The 22,944-nt window shown below is 39.1% G+C and overlaps 1 protein-coding gene across 2 annotated transcripts in view; it reads right to left on the reverse strand.

Annotated features, from left to right (window-relative positions):
- Window positions 1-12,382, reverse strand: part of hivep2a (HIVEP zinc finger 2a) — a 69,730-nt gene extending 57,348 nt beyond the window's left edge. Inside the window, exons 1-2 of one of the 2 annotated variants that reach the window (XM_043220378.1) lie at window positions 12,198-12,382; window positions 8,488-8,556 (exon numbers count right to left, since the gene is read on the reverse strand). The gene's annotated coding sequence lies outside the window, so the exon portion shown is untranslated. Of the gene's footprint in view, window positions 1-8,487; window positions 8,557-8,983; window positions 9,162-12,197 lie in introns of those variants that run through there. The other variant, XM_043220376.1, reaches the window with a different exon arrangement.
- Between the last annotated feature and the right edge of the window lie 10,562 nt (window positions 12,383-22,944).

The raw sequence follows: 22,944 nt of genomic DNA on the forward strand, positions 1-22,944 counted from the left end.
AAGCACCCTTCCTGATTGCTGGGAGGCCGAGTGTCATCCGCTGCTCATTTGTGTCAACAGAAGCACACTGTCCGGCCTGTGCTCTGTTTAATAAGCACTTCAGTGTACTGCTATCAAGTGTGAAGGACAGCTGCTGAGGAACAGCGTGGAACCACTAATGACAGAATGTTGGATTAATGACCTGGGAAGATGAGCCAACAGGCCAGTGTCGGAGGTGCTCCATTCCCAGCAGGGCACTCATCGTGCGGGCAGGGGGTGGCCTACCCCCTCTATACCCCTCTTCACTGGCCAAATCCTCCATATGCAGGAGTGTTGGATGACAGATGACATACAGTAGGGATTACCTGCTTCATACCACACAATAGGGAAAATACTCCATGCCTATAAGTAGGTCACCTTCAAAAGGAGGAGATAGGTGAGACTGCTGTTGTAGCAGTGAGCAAAAATCAAACAAGAGAGGAAGTAAATCGTGGATGCAAACACAAAATAAGCAAAACAATGACTAGATAATGTGCTAATACTAAAAACAGTAAAAAATATATAAATAAAACAAAACTAAATTAATAAATAAATAATAAAGGCTTTTCTTGTGAACAACCCCTGAGAAAACTGTGTATTATTTTTTACACACAGCTTCTGTTTTTAAATTAAAATTAAATTTAAATGCTGCCAAACGATTCATCATGATGTATAGTATATATTTATTATGTGTGTGTATATATATATATATATATATATATATATATATATATATATATATATATACATACATAACATACATATACATACATACATTTTCACCATGATGTGCATTTTTAGATCTGATGTACAAAGTTTTAAAAAATGTTAACGAACATTTCGCTAACAAAATTAACACACGCTGACATAAATCTTTCCTCATCTCTCAGTTGCACTGATTGCAACACACACACCCCCCAACCGCCCCCTCTCTCTACGCCCTCATCCCATCGCAGCGAGAGTGGGGCGAAAGCAGCTCTTTTCGGCATGCGGGTGGCACGTGGGTGTGCTGAAAGTGAGGCGGGGAGGGAGGGAAGCGCTACTTTTTGCTCAGTGCTCAACGCAGCTGCCACCTCACCAACTCAACGAACAGCCCCTGCCAACCAATCCTACCGAGCTCAGCTCACCACCTGTTCTACAGAGAGCAAAAACAGAGCTCTCCTTGAATAACCCCCCAATCAGGGTTTCCTATTTTCTCCAGCTTTCTGACAAACCACTGCCAAAAAGTCATTATGATGAGCAATTACAGCCGATTCATGTATTAGCCGGTAACACGATATAAACATCTTCCTCTGTCCAGGAATATGTGATCAACAACAAAGATTTGAGACAAAAGGCAAAAACTAATGAAGCCAGAGATCATTTTATTTGGAAAACTGGGGAACCAAAAAGCCCGTAAGCGACTTAAAAACAGATTGTGTGAACAAATAAAACAATTATCTTACATTTAAAGTGACGACAGTCTCTGATTTCAAAGCCATCTGGTGCTATTTTACATCCATCTAGTAATCTGCATACTGGGTATTAGTAATGTAATGATGTTAGCAATCTAATGATGTGGATTTTCATGCAAATTAGCGAAGCATTCTGCCGGTCATCTGCAGATGCTGGGTTAATAGGTTTTAAGATATAGATAAACCGTGATTAAAACGGAGGATTAAGTTAAATAGGTGTCGCATAAGTGCTGCTTTGTCCGCCACTGACATCCGGAGAGAGAGATAGCACCGCACAGAGGAGTCTGCCAGAGAGGGAGATACGCATCACTAGAACCCGGGTCTAGCAGCAAAAGTAATGGGTCTCTTGCTGTGATGCAATTCCACGCCAGAAACAGCCGTCGCCGTCTGACCTTATCGAGACTACAGAGCGCCCGCATGCATGCTTGCATGTGGCAACTGAGCGAGTGGGCATGAAAACCACAGGCCCGGCTTCGACTCCTGCACGCATCCCTCCACCTCTGCAGAAGCTCGCACATGCACCGTGTCAAACAGGAAGCGTGCTCCGTTGCAGCGGTGCAGCTTTTGGACGGTGTGCAATTTGCATCGACAAAGAGAAGGAAACGAAAGGAGGGCGTATTTCAGCTCTCTGTCTGCACGCCCTGTGCGGCGCGATGTGTGGGAGAGCGAGGCAGGACAGTTCCTGCTCGCTCTCTCGCTGCTTTCCATGTGCTTTGCCTACGGACACACGCCGCTCGCCTCGCCTCTGTCCGGCTGCAGGAAACAACAGCGCGCACGCTTGTTGTCCAATCCTGGACTATTCAAATTCAAATGCTCTGTTATCTGGAAGTGGCATGAGGAAGAATAGAAACAGCTGAGGAGCTTTGAGGTGCTGAGTATCTACTGTACACCCTGGAGGGAAAATTCATGCTTTTAAAGGGGAATTTCATCCCCAAAAAAGGCAAAATCTGTCATCATTTATTCACACTAAGGTCATACTCTAGAACTTTCATTTTTCACTTGACCACAAAAGGTGTTTTAATAAATCTGATTTTTTTATCAATATAAAGTAAATGAGCTTCAAAATGGTCCACACGACTCACTATATTTGTAGCAGGTAGTGTGAAGAACAATCGGATGTTATTATTCTCTAAAAACTTTGACCTGCATGTTTGTGAGAGTTTATCGTTTATTTGGATCCCCATTAGGTTCCACAAAGTGGTTGCTAGTCTTCCTGGGGTCCACAACTCGTTCATACAAATAGATCATACAAATCTAAACTCACACAATATCTGAACTCACTTATCAGATCACACACTACATGCATCACAGCAGTAGCAGCACATCTACATATTTATAAGCATATCTTCACATTTTCTTCTAAATAAATGTGTATAGTTACTCTTTCATATATTTACAGGAGCCATATTCCAAGCAACAGAAAATTGATAAAGTTTTGTTTTTGTTTCTTTTTCATTAAATTTGTTTGTGGATATGGCACAAATTGCCCAAATTCTGAAAAAAAAAAACAGATTGGCTCTGAATCATGAATCAGACTGAAATGTTTTTATTTTTTTATGTTTTTTTTTTTTAATTTACTGACTTGGTGGACCCTTTTCACATTTTCCCAAACTCTGCATGTTCGTGAGAGTTTCTGAGAGATGTGATGCTTGATTCATGCACAAACGATTCTTTTCAATCTTTTCAGTGAATTGATGAATTCCGTTACCAAAACCCAGACCTCATGAATCAAGCTCACTGCTCTGACTCTTTAAGTTTCATTTACTGAACCAATCTTTTCAAATTTCCCAGAAGTAGAAGCAGTTAAAACACTATTTGAATCTTCAATAGCGGTAAACAAAATTCAATTTCCAAAATTCCAAGTTCCCATTAGCTCCACTACAATTGGAAGAAAAATCAGTGAATAATAACCAAGTGTCAACTTGTACGGATGATTTTTACAATATATTTATACTTCTATGGTCATGCATTTGTGCGTTTTTAAAGCTTAAAGGCTCCAGTTCATTCATTTAAATTTCACAGACATCAGTCAAAATATCTTCTTTTGTGTTCCATTAAAGACAGAAAGTTATCAAGGTTTAAACCTACAAAAGGCTAAAAGGAGTAAATGATGACAGAGTTTTCATTTTTGGGCAACAAACTCTTTAACTTATTTTCCGACCCACTGACAGTGTTTCTAACGTGGCATTGTTTGTTCAAGAAAGATGCATGCGTGGTTGCTCGTAAACGGTTTAGGTGAATGAGAATGTACGTGTGTGCTCATTGGTGCATACGTACGAGTTTCCGTGTGTCTTTGTATAACTGTGTGTGTGTGTGTGTGTGTGTGTGGGTGGGTGGGTGCTCTATTTCTGATCAGATGAAACACCTGCACATACTATTGTTCTGCTTGGGAAAGATGAGACTAGTTTTGGTCCCTGTGCGCCATATGCTTCATTCTTTATGTGTGTATGTGAGCGAAGGTCCTTTGTTTCTCCAACTTAATACACTGTTGTCTTTTTTGCTGTTAGCCAATTAGTCAGCAAAGAGCTCATGTAATCTAGTGACACGTCTCGCGGTATAATAAATTCTTAATGCACTGAATCGATACAGACAGATCAATCAGAGCAAGGGTTGAGGGTCAAGAGTCTCCGTTGTGTTGAAATTCACTCGAAGGCAGGCATACTGTATCTCCATTCATCCTCTCCTCACACATGCTGCTTCCTGCTTTTATTCTTTTTTTCTCTGTCTGTTTCTCTCCCTTCTAAGCTCCACTAATACAGCTTCTCTATCCATCTGATTCCGTCAAGGACAAAGCACAGTTCTGATAGGTTCCCATAGTAACAGAGTATGTGTTGCTGCTTTAGGGGGCTTTTGTGCATTGTCTTCTTCAGCGGGGTTCATAGAAAACTCCAGGCTGACCGAAAGCTCTTGTTTCCCTCAACCTCAAGTCATCGTTGCGACCTGGAACCCCTGCAGCGGTTCAAATCATAAGCAGTCATCTCAGAGTTGTATATCAGGGAGGTCGCGCTCTTCTGATGAGCAAGATCCTCTATTAGCATGATACATGTAACTGCTGACAGAGAAAGATTCGTATAATCATCATGCATAGTGTTTTGCTGTGCTGTGTGTTTTACTGAGTCGATCGCTCGTACTAGACCGCCTCCTCCACTTAAGGGCTAATGGACGACTAAATGTATCAAGGAAGGATTTAAGTGATATCAGATGGCATAAAGGAACTGTAAACAGGCAGTGCATCTGGGTAAATTATGTTGTACTACCTACACACTATGTCTAAGAAATGGAGTTTGTTTCATAGTGCACACTATAAGACTGACATCTCCCTGCAAACATTTACATTAGAAAATGACAGGTAATAAAAAACAAATTATTACTTTTTTGCTTTTACAGTAAAACTGCAACAGTAATATGCAGTAGTAGTAGTAGTAGTGTGTGTGTGTGTGTGTGTGTGTGTGTGTGTGTGTGTGTGTGTGTATGTATATATATATATATATATATATATATATATACACACACATATATGTATATATATATATATATATATATGTATCTGTATGTATATAAAAATAAACATATATACATAAACAGAGCATATTTTCATATTTTCATATTATATATATTTATATAATATGAATATTATATATTTTTCTTAAATACATGCATGTGTTTGTATTTATATAAACATAATAAATATACACAGTACACATATATTATGTGGACAAAAACTTATTTTAATTAAAATTTTGACAGCACTAATAAATACATACTAGTACCGTCAAATGAATAATCCTAATTAATTTCATCCATTTGTGGTTACATACACATATACATATATATATCTGACAGCCCCAAAACAAAGAGTTTTACAGAGTAAAAACTAAAGTAGGAGATATTACTACTGTCATTTTATTCTAAAATTAATTATTAATCATTAATTAGTAATAGTAATAGTAGTATTAACAAACTATTTATTAAAAATACAGAATAAACACAAAGTAGAATATATAAAATATTATTTGAAAGTGAATAGGGACGATAAACCTGAAAATACTCACTGTTTACTCAAAAGATATAAACAATATGAACATCACTGTGATTTTAAATTTCTATTAATTATAATAATCACTTAATTAAAAAGTGCAAAGTCAAATCAAATTTGCCATGTGAAAACTATGAGAACAACTACTACAGAATTCTAGAAAGTTTTTTTAATGATAAGCTATAGAATTCTGCTTATAGAAATCAATTAAAACTGGCCTCATTTGCATCCTCTGTAACCCTGATTTTTGTTAGCTTTTGATTTAAAAAAATTATTCCACAAATACTATTGATTAATCTGAAACCAGAATACGTTTTAAAAGACACAGCCTTTAGTGTTTGCAGTCATGTTGCATGCACTTTAGCTTTACACAGCTAATTGCCAACATTTCGAGCACCTGGGGATGATGACCATTCAGAGAATTTTTCAGTTGTTCACAGCTTTCACTATATTTCGGGCAGAATGTGCACCTGATGACCATTCAGAGAGATTTCAAACAGCATGTGCTGCGAGTTGCTACAATCAGGGCATTTTTTGTCACAGACTAATTGTAGACTTTAAACATTAAAGAGCTGTAAGGCAGGAAGCACGTCTCTCTCCAGAGAACTATGGTCACTGCATTGGCAGCTCTGACCTTTATGCCTGGGAGGGAAGATGCCTGACCTACAGACCCTCAATAGGGTGAAAAGTGTCATGCACTATAGGGACAAACACCTACATATACACACAAGGGTCAGGCGATGCCCTGACCGCGACCATTTTCTTAACGGTATGCCATAACAAAAATCCTCCACTGCCACATTGAGCTGAAAAACACTAACAGGTGCACAGACTGCCTGTAAGAATTAGTCATAATGGCTGACTTGTCATTACTGGACTGTTGAGCATGCACATGCTGGTCAAAAGTTCATCTAGTATTCATGGGTGGCACTAACGTCACAAGAATGTCATTTCCAAAGAATTTTTTTTAAATGCCTCAGTATTATTTACTCAACTAAAAGTAATTTTAGTAAATGCACAAAATAATAATAGGCGAAAAAACAGTTAACGAGACAAAGAAATCAGTCAACAGTTGATAAAAATGTGACCAGTGTAGACCCATTAATGAACAAATGACTGCTGCTGTTTTTCTTTTTTTTAATCAGTGAATCTAAAATATAGTGTAACTAGTTTTTTACAAGCCGGTTATTTTTTGGTATCAAAAACACACAGTGCAAGCAATGTAGTATGATTCCAAAAACAAATGATCCTTTTAAGCTGGCTCTTCAGTGATGAGTTGAATCCATCTGAAACGCTGCCCTGTATAATTAACAGCATTAGCAAAGAGTTTCTTTGAAATATATTCACGTGAATCTGAATCAAAAAACTGAATCAAATGAAAAAGGTTTGATCTACCCATATTCAGCATAACCATCTTCAGTTTACTGTTTGGCATGATAATTGACTTCAGAAGATCGCATTATAAAGCATAAACCCAAATGCTCACTTTAGTCCAAATTTGAAACTATTTTCCATACTCGAAGCATGCTTACCCAAGTTCCTGTCATTACCTTTGTCATTGGAACCCACTTATAACTCATCCCTTGCATGTAAAAAAAACTGACAACATGACCTTTTGACCCCATGCCCACCACACTCAAGCTCCCTGAGGTAAACAAGGGCAAATGCATGCCACTCAGAAGAGGACAACGGCTGCCTGACTGCCATACAGCTGCCTTTCTTCCAGGGGCTGCATGTTTTTCAAATTAGCACGGCGTGCGATAACCAGAAGGCACTTTACTGTCACCTCAAATCAGCAAAGAGCATCACAACACTCCTAGCCAATTGGAGTCAAGAGCAATCAAATGCCATTTGACCCACCGTGATACACATCAACACGACAACCCTCTCAGCCTTCCACATGGAAAAAGCAAAATATTGAAATCTGTTGCTCAACATTACCTGAACTTTCCAGACTAAACACAAACAGAAAAGTTCAATGACTTGCCTGTTTTATCACCCCAAGCAAACTGTGGTTACATCACCGGACTGCTTCAGGCATAGATCAACATTTGCCACCCACAATACTCTAGTCCAGACAGACACAACAGTTCACACTCTACCTACGGCCCAGCGCTAACCACCGAGCCTCACATCGACAAACACACACCATAACAGACGTAACGACACCACACCCTGAATCAACCAACACACGTTCAATTTACTTTTACAAACTCTTCCACATTTTGCTCAGAGCAGTGGTCCCTCAATTTTGTTGATCCACTGGCAGGCTTGTTCAGTGCCTGATGGTTATCAGCATTTTATACATCTATTTTTACGGTGCAAACCATGTACAGTCACAAACAGCTCTTTGTGTCCTGAGCATACGTAGACTGAAAGAAAGAAAAACAGAAGAGGTCTGGCCTACAAAAAGAGTGCCACACAACAGAACACACACAGCACACAAGGCCTGCCTCAAAAACCTCAACATGCACAATACACAAAACAATACATGCACTGATGTGATGACTATATTCTAAAATAGATTAGAAAGTGTGTTCTACTTTTACTATTTTCAGTTCCTCTTTTCGATTTCAGCTCCACGTATTCGTTCTCTTTGTTATCTCGAACTCAACCCTAACCAAAGTTGACTGCAAGTTCATCAAAAGTGACTGAAAATAATGAGAGGCGAGAAATACTTCCCAAATCGGCGATGATATTCATCATTCTTATAATGAATAATTAGCCCAACTCAATTACCTGCTCATTAATTATTCAGCCCTATTAACAAAGTTCGGAAACTGCAGTTTAAAAAAAGCGCGATGGGTTTCGACTAACGCACCCTTGTGCAAACGTTTCTGGAGATGCTTTACCAAACACACGGAAACCGATGACATCACCGCTTTGCGAACTTCTGATTGACGCAGCTGCAAGCGTAGCATAAACACCTGTACTAATTTTGGCACAACGTATCTCAAACACATCTTAAGCGTACTGTACCCAGTGTTTGGTTTTCTTGTCCTGACGGTCCCGGGAATCTAATCCAGGTACACACCCTCCTCACACACCCTGTTCAGAAAGAGAAAAGATAATGTCATTAGTGCATGCAACACTGGTTTTATTAAAGCACACACTCACCAACAAAAAATGTACAGTGCAGCAGTGTTTAATATGCCAAGTCATCTAGCGCACGAGTTATCTAGAATCGGATGAGGGGACTGTATTTAATCACTACACATTATCAGCAAAGGTATGTCAGTGGGTTAACAAACTTGTTCCCGTGAGCTGCTGAACTTGTGCAAATGTGTCCAGCATCGCTCAGATCCCCTGTCAATGCCCACTAACCAGCTGTCACTTCAGCCTTACTCCATAGAAGACTTAAAAACAAGCAGCAAAGCAGCAAGGAGCCACGGCACAACCAGCATTTCTTTACTTTCATTCTCATTCTTTTTCACCGCTCCTCCACTGTCTCTCACTGCCCAGGTCAGTTGCTCACCTGACATGGCATCCTTCAGATCCTCAGGGGGCTCCGAACCTCCTTCCTCTCAGCTGTGGCAGTCGCACAACCCCGTACAATCACTATTCGCTCACGTTCCCTGCGAGAAGCTATTTTCCTACCGCTGTCTGCAGCCTTCTCTCACACTCTCTCTTTCTCTTTCTCTCTCTCTCTCTCTCTCTCTCCCTCCTCCCTCCCTCCCGCACACTCTTTCTTTTGGTTGCTCCCACTCCTGCTACCTTCACTTGCTCAGAGAAAGGAGCAAAAGAGTGAAAAAAACGATCATGTTTCTTCGGCGTAAGCAGCTGCACTCTGATTGGCCGGATGGTCCGAAGGAGGCGTCAGCCACGGTGATGGCTGCAGGCATTAAAATAGGTCTCGCCTTGCCCTGCTGCTGCAGAAAACGAAAGAAAAGAAGGGCAGGAGAGCGAATGCGAGAGAGAGAGAGACTACCTCTTTTTCAAAGCAGGAAGGAGGGGAGGCCGTGAGTATTTCCTGTTGTGCAGCTGAAGAGAGCGAGGACGTCACGCGCAGCATTCGCACTCTGGCGGAGTGTCAACACAGACGCCGGCTCATCTTGACACTTTCAAGAAGACTTCAGGATTACAACACACACATGCAGATTCCTCCCAGCATCCATATCAGATTCAGCTTACCACTGAGAATTGTGAGTGAGAGAGCTAGTTTTATTACTGCCATGAAATAGCAAGCATTGCTGTATAAAACGTTACGAGAACATTAAAACCACAATAAAAGAAGCACCTCCCCCAGTCGCTCATCTCTGATTGTCTTCAGCAAGGAATCGGCCCCAAGTATGTGGCTACCCCAGATCGTATTTTCCTCCTTAACCTTGTACTCTCAAGCAGAAATCCAATTATGTAACCTGAAGCAACAGGTGGAAAAGCACAACCCAGATGCTGGCATCAATTCTGTCACACTGTTTAAGCGGTGATACGCCTCAACTGTTTCCTTCCATACCAGCACCATGAGAACAAATCCTTCCCCTCATCATGCACGCAAAAACAACAGTCACCCACTGCACAATTTAGCATTTAACCACAACTGGTACATGTCAGTTTTCCTGTACCAAACAAAAAGCATGCAACTAGCAACCAATCCCAAGGTCATGGGTTCAAGCAATTTAATGTATACCTCAAATGCAAAAGCTACTTTGGATGAAAGCATATGCGAACTGAATAGATGTAATAAATGTTCACAGTTTGCAACAAAATTAGGCGGTGAAATTAAGAAGTTGCTAGTAAAATTCACAAATAATTACACAGTAACTGAGAATTTAACACAAAAATGTTTATGTAAAAGTATTTTCTTGTAAAACGTACACTTTACAATTAAATGGCATGAGCTCTAAAAGACATGGAGCCAGTGCTTTTTGTAGCCAATGTCATTGTGGCTTAGGTGTTAGAGAGTGACCTTTGCCTTCCTAAATTTGCGCTAGGGGTTCTCTGCATTCAGTGGTTCGGTTTGCATAGAGGAACAGGCTGTCACAAAGAATGCTTGTTGAAATTCCCATCAAAGTGGCACTTAAGAATTTGAAGCCTTTGAATATGCTTCCCGAAATCCAGGAACCCATTTGTTTATGTTGGCATTACTGAATGAAAGCCACGTCGAGAGGTGAATCATAAATGTGTTTGTGTTTAAAGTGAGAACATAAGGTGGGTCAGTTTACCTTTTAAAGCGACTTTCCATCAGAAACAATTACAAATAAATTGCCAGAAAGCCTAGATGTGTCAAAGCTCAACACGGAATCAATGTGATTGATTCTGTTGTGGAAAAAATGCACAAGGACATTTGTCAAACCTCCAACTCTGTCTGTTGTTTCTTGATGGATAGAACCCAGGTGATGGAAAACAAAATGATGTTTATGTATCATATGTCAGTGTCAGGAAGAGATATGGTGGGTGTGTTTATGCAATGCACTGGACATATATATATATCAAGCCAGTGCAAAGGGCACTGGCTCATGTATTTGGCATAGTCAAATAAACTAATTTGCCTGATGGGTTGTAAATACTTGGCTACACCCTTGGCCCTGTCTCTGCTGGTGTGCTTGCTTGTTACATAACCCTACTGCCTATTCCTGTCGGATATACAATATATAGTATAGCGTATTAATCATGGAAGAACTGAACATTTTTCACAAAAAAGCTTTAGTTTTACTCAAACAGTAGAGCATGGTATGTACAACACCAAGGTCATGTGTGTTCCAGTGATTTCATGCAAGATCAAGAACTGAAAAAAAAGTATACGTGTACCTTGAATGCAATAAAAGTCCCTTTGGATGAAAATGTCCGCATAAAGGTAAATTACAAAAAGATTGCGGTTCACAAAACGACATCAGCATAAAACACTAAAGCTAATTATTGCTCCCTAAAACAAAATCATTGTATATTTTGGAAACGTCCTCTGCAAAGATATATATGACCTAAAAATTTGAGGATACTTTAAATATGTATCTATAACACAAAGCAACAAAGCTTTAACATGGTTGCATTTTTGTCATGCATCTATTTGTGTGCACGCATACGTTTTGCATAAAAAAAAAACACACATTTCTGAAATACATTATTAGAGCTGTCAGTCTGGAAAGTTGTAAAAAGTCTGACATTAATTCATTAACATGCTCGTGTGTGTATTTTTAATGCAATGTATGTTGGCACGTTAAAAAAAATAAAAGAAAGAAAGAACGGCATCCTATGACAGCACGGTCATTTATAGCAGGTGCCATCCGACTTGAGCAACAATCGCACGTCGAGAGTCTCCCGCAAGGGGCCCTTCGCTGACTGAGAGCGCGTCATGGAACATTCCCGGAACGAGCCAAAGTCCCACCCACCTTCTCTCCTGCTCACACACATACACGCGCACAGGCGGTGTGTACATGAAAATACAGATCACAACATTACCCACGCTGAAAAAAAAACGAACGGTTTCCGAATAACACAAACAGCACAGACCCTCCGACGTCGATGCCGTTCGCTCTCAAGATAGCGATTCGTGTCGCTTTTCGCGCCGGCCGTGCAAATTCCTTAGGATATTACGCAATATTCGCTATCTCCAACCAGGCAAACGGGGTATTCCCCACATGTCCCAATAAGCGGAGGAGACCCGTCCGCGACTCACGCTCGCTTTATCGCGCTTTCAAAAGAATGTCACTCCCTGGCATTCTAAGAACAAGGTGCGCAAGACTAGAACTCACCGGTAGAACGTTTTCAAATCCGTCTGCAACATTCCGAAAGAGTGTCAAGCGCCACTGTCGCTTCCAGCTCTGACCGACGCAAAATATCGCTTCAGCTCGATTCGTGACGCAACGACAGCGTCGCGGACGCCAGGTGTTGGAGTACAACGCAGCGCGTCTTTGCTTCAGGAAGAGATGAAAGTGAGTTGGTCCGCTTCGGCTGGGGAGGGGTGGAGGGGGGGCGCAGACGGGGTTATTCCTAGCGTCGTTTCCCAGAATAGAAAAGCGAGAGAGGGAGAAGGAGAGAGAGAATCTGCGCGCGTGTGTGTCAGTGTGATTGTGACGTCATCGGATCCCCCAGCGCGCGTCCCCGTGGAGCTGCAGAGGGGGGGGAGGAGGGGGTGAGCGGGGTTGACCGAGACTACCCGCCCGCCTGGCCTCTTCCTTGTCTTGATAGAGGAGGGAACTCCCTCGGTGAAATTTCTCCAGAACGAGCTCCTCCGACTCCAAACCGCGACAGATGTCTTGTGTTTCTACCATTCGACGCATCAGGGCAGGGCGAGAACGCGCCGTGACATTAGCTCCACTTGACTTGCGTGTCACACTGGAGCGATGGAGTAAGATATCATTTTGAATAGATTTAAATGACAAATTTAGATTTATAATCATTGCCGAGATGCAGAAGCAATCGTCCACAGACTACTGCACAATGCGTGACATCTTCCAGCGTATTATTTTTCTGCTCTAAAATCGTGGCAGTGACCTGTTTTCCCTGCCTCCATGCATGACACATGATATTGTTTAGGAAAGAAAAACTGTAGGCGGTAAATATAGAGACACCTAGTTCTGCATCATTGACAGTGCACACACAAACACACACACACATGACTGACAGTTAATAAGGTGATTTCTTTCCAACAGTATTTCCAATATAGCGTAAAATTATATGCATGTAAACATGGTCATCGTTCACACGTACGTAGGCCTCGTTTGACCCCAAGAGTACATTTTTTTCATTCTTAATATTTCTAATCGTTTCTCAGCTCTATAGCCAGACTGTTTAATTATTGCGTGAGCACGAGGGGCCTAATTTCTAAAATAAATTTTTATAAATAAACAAATCTGATCTGATTTGATCAAATATGCATACGTGTGATTCATAGATTGCACAGAAAACGCACGTATGCCTCTCAGATGTCTATGAATCGCGGATGACCTTGAACTTGCGCACAAGTTTATATTTTTTACAAATATGAATGTTGGTGAGAATTGAAGCACACACACTCCCTAAGGTCAAATCTGAGCGTGCGCACACTTTATGTGAGGCCCTAGGTTTTACCTGTGTTGTGGGAACCGAATGTCCTCGTAAGGTCGGTAAATCCTACATTGAGGGAATTCAGCGAAAACTAGTTTGAGCTTTTAGTTCAGGGGTATGAGGTGCAAATTATCATTAGCTCTCTATAAAATCATCAGAAATCAAGGGAAGGTCCCGTTCGTGAGATGAAATGTACATGTTTGTCTTGCTGGGAGTGGTGCATCTGTTCTGCATTGTGTTAAATGGATTACTGGCTAGGTTAGAGTGGCTTACGTTTCCTTTAAGGAGCTTGTGATCACATCAGCTGTGACCTGGAGTTCCCATCGCATTGGCAATAGGGAGCTCCTCTGTAATCCTCAGCAAGGGCATCCCCAAAGAAGCACTGGCATCTGAGTCACTCAAGCATAATTGACAGCGCACAGACATAAATCAGCACTGCCGGACGAGCTTAGACATCACAGTCAATGGCGCTTTCCCGGAGGAAATAAAGAGGAAATGGAAATGTCTGCACTCGACCCAAAGGGCATGTTTCATCAACATTTATCAGGTCATCTTGTTGCACTGGTAGGCGAGAGCCTGTGCAGGTGTCTGCGTGTATTCGGCGCGCAAAGTCATTTTCTCAAGGACACCGAGGATGTTCCCAGCAGCACAAAGCAGTTCTCAGTTAATTATCAGCAGACCAGATAAAAACACCGCTCCGCGCTATTATAATAAATGTTTGAATGTCATGAATCACAATGCACTTTTATTTCCCAGAAGTGATCACCACTAGACATTCCTAGAAGCAAAGCGTAACTCCCATGACTGTTATTACTGATCCATATTTTTCATCCTTAACCTCCTCCTCCGCACCTTCGTTTATTTATTTCATTTATATAAGTCTGATAAATGTTACATTAAGACAGATGTAGTAGCTTTATACTTCATTGTTTACAAGCAAGGAAATAAAGGGAGGGCCTGTCTTTGTTTGTGCCTGTACAGACTCATTCTAAGATGTCTGTGTAGTAGCCCTTGTCATGTTTGATTTTCCAGTTTTGACTTATAAAGTTATATTATAAACAATATTATATATATATATATATATATATATATATATATATATATATATTATATTTTTTTTTATCCTTTATACATGTTCATTTCTGAAATAAAGCAGATCAGCAATGTTTATTGTTGTTCAATAAGTAATCCAAAGCCTCATTCTTCATAATTAAGATGTCAAAACAAGCAGACAGCTGCAACTTCCTCATGCTTTCTTTGAGACACAGCAGTCCCACTTCTCTTCACACTTCAGTGATCTGAGAGAAGTCACGTACACACTCTCACATATATATATATATATATATATATATATATATATATATATATATATATATGTGTGTGTGTGTGTGTGTGTGTGTGTATGTGACGGAAGAATATAGCCCAAAGCTGTATCTGTTTCTCCAGTAGAGATGGTGCAATATTGCTTACACAGAGGGATCTGCCTCTCCCTTTTCCACTCCCAGTTTTACCCCTGGTAATCTATGACTATTGTGCGGCTTTCACATCCCCGTGATTAACCTCATACTCGGGAACACGTCATTCTCAGGAATCCCAGAGCTTTCTTTCTGCTCTTATAGCGCTGCCAGGAAATTACATAAGAATATGTTACACTTGACAAAGGTCAGGTTGTCTGTGCGATAAGGCAGGGCACTAATGTGTGAATCCTTGCCAAAGAACTCCTTTCATCTCATGTATCTAACCTGTAAAGAGCCCCGTAAAACTGACAAAGACCTGGCGAGTGGACACACCTAAAGTCTCAGAGTCCACACCATTTCAAATACTCCTTTGTTGGGTCTGCTGACTATAAAGAGAATGCCGATATGCTTCATTCGTTTGCTCGATGACAAGATGTTACCTGACATGCTTTCTAATGAATCACAAATCTTAAGTATCTGTTGAAAGAACATCGACATGTCATTAAATTCATCTTTATCATGTAGTTTTACTAAGATACTAAGATTTTATCTTTTTGAAATATTGAAATGTAGCAGTTTGGAAATCGGTGTCAAAGGTCATTTTTAATGGCGGTCATACTTTTAAAAAGAGGAGATGGTTTGAGGAGCTTCCTCAAGACCTCTGGTGGTTGAGAAAGATATTGCATTATCTTCTGATCGCTGATTAACCTCAAGTTTATTTAATTACTATTGGTGATTTTTAAATCATAATTTTAATTATAAAAAGAAAAAATTAAATACAGTCAAGGCTGTCACAAAAAGCACTAAATGTTTCCAGATTTGTTTTGGTGGGTTTTTTTATTTTTTTATTTTTTTATTTTTTATTGCTCAAAAGTAACAATAAAACATTTAGATTACAAAAGGCTACAAAAGATTTAAAGTGATATTCCTTTGAACTTTCTATACATCAGACCAAAAATCCTGTAAAGAAAAAAAAAAACACAGTGACCAAAATATGACGTTGAAAAAACTGAACCGAAAATTCAGCTTTACCATTAAGAGAATAAAATTTTACTTGAAATAGAATATTTAAACAGAAAACTTTTTAATCTAATACAAAGAATGAAAAAATCTTACACTTTCAAAACATTTAAAGTTGTGTATATATATATAAAAATGTATAATTTATATAATTATATAATAATTTAATTAATTATTCATATATATATATATATATATTTTATATTTATATATATATATATATATATAAATAACATTTAATAATGTAACAATTTACTAATTATATAATATATCAAACTAATAATATATCACTTTGTATTATGCCATATCCATTGGCATTTAGTTTGACCCCTAACTACGTGGTCAACCTCTAGCTGCAGAGCACAAAGGTGCCTTTTAATTACTTTCTTTTTCATGGTGCCTCCTCATCCCCAGCACGTCTATCTCATTTTCCAGGACCCTGGAGACCGCACTGAGGCCCCTGCAAAAAGGCGGTTAACATGTTTTCATGAGATAAAAGCACAGTGATTGCGGACTCCTTCATCCCGTGAGACCGAAGCGCTGTGTTTGAAGTTAACTACTGACAGAAAGTGGTAAAACATTGATGCCTGGCAGAGCACAGGTTTTCCACAGTGTACTTGGCACACATGGATTCTGTCCTCATGTTTTGCCACAGATCAGGAAGGACATCTTTCTCACAATCAAAACATTTGTTTTAACAGCCACTGGCCTACTTTTGACTTTTGCTTGCCTGTCAAAGGCAGTTACATCCACTGAATATAAAAGCCTGTTATCTAAATACAGTTTCTTTATAGAAGGCAACACAGTTGTATTGAAGCATGACCGCTGATATAGTCTAAAAGTCAACATCAATGAATAAAAATAACACTCTTGGCTGAACACTAAATTAATTCAATGAAAACAATAACTACGCAAGCGTTTCTAAGATCCCAAAATTACATCTCCCTCCACAGATAACTCAAAATTTAAAGGAATAGTACACTCAAAGATGATTTTTTTTTTTGGAAATGTACTCATCCTCAGGCCATCCATGATGTAGAGGACTTCATTTCCTTATTGGAACAGATTTTTAAGAAATAAAGCATTATATCATTTGCTCACCAGTGTATCCTCTCCACTGAATGGGTGCCGTCAGAATGAGATTTCAAAATATAATCAAATCCTTATTCTAAACTAACACTTCCTCCAGTGAAAAATGTCCATGTCCTGTTGTCCTCTTACATCAAATGCACCAATATATTTGTTGAGAACTCTTTAAGACTTTGGCATATTTCTCTCCCTATTCAGACTAAATGACTTGAGAACACATTATAATGGATAGAAGACTATTATTTGGAAGTGACAGTTTGAAATGAAAAACATCTAAATGATGGATTTGTTTATTACAAACACACAGCTTGTGGATAACTTACATTACTTTTGGATTATCGTGATGCTTTAGACTGACGGCACCCATTCACTGCAATGGATCAACTGGTTGGCAAGTGATGTAATTCTAAATGTATCCAAATCTGTTCTGATGAAGAAACAAACACGTCTACAGCACACCTTAGACAGCCTGGGGGTGAGTGCATTTGCAGCAAATAAAAATTTGGGGGAGAACAATTCCTTTTATTTAATAGTTTGAGTAATTTATTTGCACTTTCATTTAACACTCTAACTCTAACTCTGACTAAATGATTCACAGTCTAAAATAAAAGCCAGTAAATACATATAAAAAAGATTGTGTGCTTTATTTCAAAACAAGAGTCTGGTGAGTGACCTGTTGCGAACGGGTAATGGAAATACTTCAGCAAGTTATTCTTATTCAGTCGCAACATCCAAAAGCATCTGCGCGTTATTATTGCTCATAATTCTGTTTGCCCAGCTCTTACGCTGTCATGGTGGATGTTTGCGCTTTCTGCACACTTTCTCTATCTCCAAACCAGTGAAAGTACAGTGTTTACACTCCTCTCATCGGCCATCTGTCTTTTCACACCTCTCCATTATGGATACACACACCTTATGCTTTAAATATCTCTGCAGGTGTGCGCGTGCGCGTGTGTGTGTGTGTGATCTGTATATTTGGACAGACTGTGACCGCAGACCATAAACGGTAATGATATGAAATGTGTGGTGTGACTATGGAAACCCCACTGCTTTTGGTGAGCGTTTTATATACACACTGTATCATTTATTGCTTGTCAAGATGATGATGAAAGCCGCCGGCACAGTAAACAACACTCCAATCTCGAAGTCCACAATTATAAACCTCACCACATGCATCATTCATTCCCAAGCAAACGGGCCATGAGAAAGAGGAAAGATACAGGACGCAGACCTGCAAGGGCATTAAAAATTCATATTTAAAGAAACGGCTACCTGCCAAATCGATTTTAAAACGAATAAGACGCTTATTGATCAAAAATACAATAAAAGAGTAATATTGTGTTTGCTATTTTAACATATTTAAAAATGTATTTATTTTTGTGACGGCAAAGATGAATTTTTAGCAGCCATTGCTTCAGTCTTCAGTGTCACGTGATCCCTTTAAGTAGAATACTTGTAATCAAATTGAAATGTGTCCTTTTGCTGCCTCAGTTTAAAAGCAAGAACTGAACTGGAATTGCTCGGCGCTGAATACCTGAGCTCGCGATGAGCACAATGCCACCGCTCAAGCTCCTGCGGTCCTGCCAACCTCCATCCAAAAAGCTGATAATCTGTGTTGACGTTTTTTGATTAACCGTAGGACAGTTATGAAACCAAATTTGAATCTGGAGGCAATTGTAATGAATGAATAATATTTCCTCGTTATCTGAGGGATTAGAGTGGGAGGTTTCTGAGAAGGGACATCTAATTGGCAGAACCAGGACAAAGGTAAGCAGGAGACGGGCGAGCGGGCAGATGTGTGCGTTCGCTCTCTTCATTATATTGATTGGGCAGACTTTGATGTCTGCAAACAAGTCCAAACATCAGTGCCCGCACCAGTGTTTGGTCCATAACATTACGCTGTTGTAAACAAAACAACATTTTAATGAGACCCTGATAGACTATTTATAGGCTGCTACAGTACATTTTGCTACAATGGTCATGCTGGTGTACCTACGTATGGGCAACTCAATCTAATTACCTGGGATCTTGTTGCAAATCTGACTGGAGATTGATAAGGGGGAAAGGGATTAGCATGACTTTCCCCACATGACCATAAACGGATCCAAAAGACAGATATATTGCTGTACGCGCCGTCTGTGAACTGCATTAAGACTTGCGGTTCAGTGTCTTAAACTCTCTTTTCACATGTGGTTGAATGATGGTTGCCATTGCACATTTATTGGCTATAAGCTAGGCTATGAACTTCCTTAAGTTAACAGAAAATCGAAAGAGACATATAGAAAGCAGACCAGGCCAGCCACACAAGCCACAAGTCCATCACCTCAGCAGGCCTTTTCACAGTCCACTGCTTTTTCCGACTGCATTTACAAAAGGCAGTATTTCTTCATATAATTCATTATACACATGTTTGTTCTTGTATTACTTGATAAACTTGAATAATGCAAAGTTTCATGTGGCTCTCTGGTGAACGTGATTGTGAATGATTAATGGGAATGTTCAGTGTGAGAACGTTCCAAAAACAACTCAGTCTTGATAATTCTGGTTTATTTGTCCATCTATTGTAGACAGCATAATTGATTATAAACATATAGGCTTTTCACACTGCACTTAACCCCTAGGTTATCATCCTTTTAAGCTCTGCTTTTAACCCCTGGTGTAGGACCCTTATGAAACTTAATCTGCTGAAAAGAAATAGTTAAAACCAGCCCAACCTAACCATGTTTTTATTGTAGTAAATGTGTAGTAACCATGTTAAGTGGCATGCTGATTACCATTTGTACAGTCTAACCAGTTTTACTACAAATTCCATGGTTAAAAACTATGGTTAGTGTAGCAAAGCCATGGCTATTTGTGGTTAAGATGGTTTACCTGTGGTAACGATGGTTTTTGGTTTTATTTGTAGGAAAACCATTATTAAATTTCATAAGGGTCTTCAAGGTAGAGCATTGAACAGTTATAAAGTGTTTGAAAAATAAAAGTGAATGCCATGAAGCGGCCACACAAGATTCAGATTCAGTTTCTAATCTAATGAATAGTATGTTAGTGTTTTTGCAATTTTTATCTCTTGTCTCTCTTGGTTACATAATAAAATGCAGTGTTTACTGAAAATCTTACAGTGAAAAAAAAAAAGTATATGTTAAGCTACACTTGTCTCTTCAACCCTGTTATCATCTTCAACCCCTTGATCAAAAATCACATGGTTGCTGTCAAAAAGATTCCATTTCAGGCTTTAGTATAGCAAAAGTGTGAGATCTTATGTAACTTTTATATTTGCAAATACTACATTTGTGTGAGGGACATCTAATTAATAGGAAAATTTTAATGTAGTTATGAATACGTTTTATAATCATATTCAGAGAGCTCCCATTGTGTCCATAATGGGGTTGTGTCCAAGTCTAATAATAAATAAATATTTTTGATAGGCATATTTGCCAGAAGTGGAAAAATTTGGTTTTCTTAAAATTAAGTAGCAATGCTGTGGGATGTACAAAAAAGTAATACATTTTGGTAAAAGAAACGGTTTCATAGAATGACTCATATATTGTTATGTAAACATATCGCGTGCTGTGTTTGTCCAAACAGTGAATGGCATGGCAAATATACAAAAAAGAACAAAAAGCCAGAGTTTAGATGAATTAAATTAGAATTATTATAATTACCTTATGAATATCCAGAATTAACTGTTAACCCTAAATATATAATGAACAGTGGGAATTTGTGAAACAGTATAAACCAGGATTGCAATGATTCAGGGTTAACTGAGGGTTAAATCAGGTGTTTTCAGTGTGAAAAGCTATATATATATATATGAATTTAATGGTAATACAGTATGACCGCTGACCAAGCCTTGAGTATTTGCATGGGAATAATGCATATTTGCAATGGGAATACTGATATTACAATAACTAATCCAGTGCTACAGCTTCCAAGGAGCGCTGCTGTGGTTTCTGGGCCCCCTGAAATAAGAATTTGATGTTTGTGTATTGCTCGATTTGAGATATAGACATATAACAATTAGGCAGGATAATGTACAGTCAACTGACCATTATCGCAAAATAAACCCATAAAAAACCAAAAACCAAAATAAAACAGACTGCCTGGCCTGACTCACTATTATTTACTTAGCAAGCATGTATTTCAAATGTATGAGCCTAATCTGTGTTTTCAAGACTTTTGGCACTGTATCATACTAATAAACATACTGAGATCAACTCTTGCACATATACTGCACATGAAATCTGATCTTTACATGTCAAAGAGCTTGGGGCCAACTGAATGAGATGAAGTTTTGGGTTGCTGGTGGACCAACTCATCTAGAACCACATGCACATGTATCTCGCTCAAGTGTACTTACTGTGAACAAGTCTACCTCAGCTCTGGAAACTTATGCACGTTCCCCACAGCTAACCACAAACTGTGGAGCACTCCTGCACTCTGGCAGACCCCATCAAACCCCACAGTAGGTGAAGAGCCTGCACAGCAGTCAGTGTGCCTTATATTTTCTTTGCATTTTCTCATTTTGCTCATGGGTCTCAGGTCGAGTTAGATAAATATGAGGTTTTGAATATTTCAGGGGGAAAAAAGGATTTTACACACATCAACTTCAGTGACCTGATTTGTTTAAGATATAAAAAGCAATAACATGCTGTTAATAAGTGGATTTGGCTGAGATAATATGACACGTGAGTGACAGTAAGTCCAAACATGAAAGCGTCCAGTTTCATAACGCTGTTTGAGATGTGACAGCTAAAATGGTGTATATTGTGCATATTATCCCATGATCTGAAAGAAACAGAAAAAAAATCGTCCTGTCTTTGGTAATAAAGAGATAGTCCAGTATAGCCCAGGTCACAAGAATCACACCAGCTCCTGCAATGCTTCTGTAAGTGGAGACGAGCATAGTTTTTTAATCATCATTCCTCCATCCTCTTAAATGGCTAGTTCTGGGAACCATTTGTGTGCCTGTGGCAAGGGATTTTCCACTGTAAACCTCTTTGGCTGCCATATTGTATCATAATGCAGGTTTTACGGGGGCAAATCATTTTGTCTGCTACTGTCTGACATCTCTCAAACAGTGATGGACTCAAATAGCCAATTATAGAGCACAGTTAAACTGTTGAGAAATGGGGTGGTGAAAAAGGGTTATGTTTTTAAAGAGTTATGTTTCTGGTTGCTTCTGTATGAATGTATATATATATATAACATATATATGTAACATTGCTAGAAGCTAATGATTAGAAAAAGACATTACAATTCACTAAAACATTTTTACAAACAAATGGCTCAAACAAAAGATCGTCTTCAGACATTACACTTTTATTAAAATGTTTAAATCAATTATTAACATTCTGCTTCACCAGTGCTGGGTTGAACAATAATACTGTGTCATCACATGAACATCCTTTTCCAGAATACAATGCAGTGACATCACAAACATTTTTGTTGAAGGACTCAATAATGTAATCTATACTTACTATGCAGATCTACCTGCAGAACTGTAACATTATGTAACCTGACTAGATAAAGCCCCACCCAAAGTCCATGAGGTTTTTGATGAGTGGCCACCTGAGGCCAACAGTTGCTGTTTTTTTCTGTACAAGCTTCCCCTTCTTCTTGGACACAACTTGGTTCTCCTTTGTTCCCCTTTTAGGGTTCACACCAATGAAGCGTCTAGAATGTAAAGACAGAGAAACATAAGATATTAGGTTATGTAAATAAAGAATAATTGCACTTTAATCAACAAAACCCATTTTATTATTAAGACTGTTGTCATTATGGCAGCAACTGCACCATCTTTAGTTCAGCTTCGATCTGAGGGGACCTAAGAATCCTAAGTAATGTAGACAACAACTTTGTTATAATTCTTTCATTATTTATTAGTTAT

Source organism: Puntigrus tetrazona, chromosome 20 (genome assembly GCF_018831695.1).
Source record: "Puntigrus tetrazona isolate hp1 chromosome 20, ASM1883169v1, whole genome shotgun sequence".
Taxonomy (NCBI): Eukaryota; Metazoa; Chordata; class Actinopteri; order Cypriniformes; family Cyprinidae; genus Puntigrus; species Puntigrus tetrazona.